At 49.1% G+C, this 1,402-nt stretch overlaps 1 long non-coding RNA gene across 1 annotated transcript in view; it reads right to left on the reverse strand.

Annotated features, from left to right (window-relative positions):
* LOC108446750 overlaps positions 1 to 1,121 on the reverse strand; it is a 12,037-nt gene extending 10,916 nt beyond the window's left edge. The window contains exon 1 of the long non-coding RNA XR_001862044.1: positions 753 to 1,121. This is a non-coding gene — a long non-coding RNA (uncharacterized LOC108446750). The remainder of the gene's footprint in view (positions 1 to 752) is intronic.
* Between the last annotated feature and the right edge of the window lie 281 nt (positions 1,122 to 1,402).

The raw sequence follows: 1,402 nt of genomic DNA on the forward strand, positions 1-1,402 counted from the left end.
GGAAAGGGGCTCAGGCTGGAGCAAAGGAGGCTCAGGGGGGACCTTGTGGCTCTGCACAAGTCCCTGACAGGAGGGGGCAGCCGGGGGGGTCGGGCTCTGCTGGCAGGGAACAGGGACAGGAGGAGAGGGAACGGCCTCAGGCTGGGCCAGGGCAGGCTCAGGGTGGATACTGGGGAAAATTTCTTCCCTGAAAAGATTATCCAGCCCTGTCCCAGCTGCCCAGGGCAGTGTTGGAGTCCCCATCCCTGGAGGGCTTTAAAAGCTGTGTGGATGTGTCACCTGGGGACATGGGTCAGTGGTGGTCTTGGCAGTGCTGGGCCAATAGTTGGACTCAGTGATCCTGGGGGGCTTTTCCAACCTAAACAACTCTGTGATTTTATACATATTGCCAATTATTTCTCATTGTTCAAATGCAAGATGCTCCAGAGCTGTGGGATGGCTCACATCCTTTATCCCAGCACTGCATCCCAGAAAGTGCTGTGTGAGAGCCCTGATGGGGACAGAGAGTGTGTGTTGCAGCAGGACTCTGTAAGCAGGGAGGTAGCACTTGAAATAGTTCAGGTATATAGAAAATGAATCCTTTCTTCTGAGACTCTGAGTAGTTTTGTGTTCCCGGTAAGTCTAAGCAATTAAGAGAGCTTTCTGGCTTTACTTAATCTAATTTACCACATTTTTCTGTAATGAATATGTTACAGGATAGTTTAACTAGTCCGGTCTAAAGGCACTTTCAGAGCAGTACCAATTTGCCTTACCTGCTGTTCTGCAGACTGACGTGAGACAGAGGGAGATGATGCACTGAAACTCAACTTAGGACTCGCCAGAGGGAGCAGGACAATGTGTCATGATGTTTCTAGCTGTGACCCAAGAAGTTGAGACCTTGCTGTCTGCCCTTTTTATCATAGGAAGTGTCCAAGGTCAGGTTGGATGGGGCTTGGAGAAACCTGATCTAGTGGATGGTGTCCCTGCCCATGGCAAGGGGGTGGGACTGGATGGGCTTTAAAACCCCTTCCAACCCGAACCATTCCAGGATCCTGTGATCTTCCCAGCGGACCGAGTGCTGGTGGAGAAGCCCTGAGAGCTCTGAACTCCCACTGACAGACAGTCTTTGGAGGTGAGGCTACTCTTTGTAGGAGTCAGTAAGATCTTGAGAAACTCGAGTTGCTGACTTTCTAGCACATCACCATAAACAGAGAGAGTAATAGTAATAATAATAATAATACTTAGCACATAAGGACAATAGCTGTCGGGGCTGTGAAAGGGATGGTTCTTGCAAAGCTCTTGTTTATGGTGCCTGTGATATCAGAAAGTCTGGCAGGAGGTCTGCTGCTCGGATTTCTTAAGGGCTTTAGGAGGTGGTAATTGTCTCACTTTTGCTTTAAACACCTTGTTAATTATGGTTTTA

Source organism: Corvus brachyrhynchos, unplaced genomic scaffold, assembly GCF_000691975.1.
Source record: "Corvus brachyrhynchos isolate BGI_N302 unplaced genomic scaffold, ASM69197v1 scaffold285, whole genome shotgun sequence".
Taxonomy (NCBI): domain Eukaryota; kingdom Metazoa; phylum Chordata; class Aves; order Passeriformes; family Corvidae; genus Corvus; species Corvus brachyrhynchos.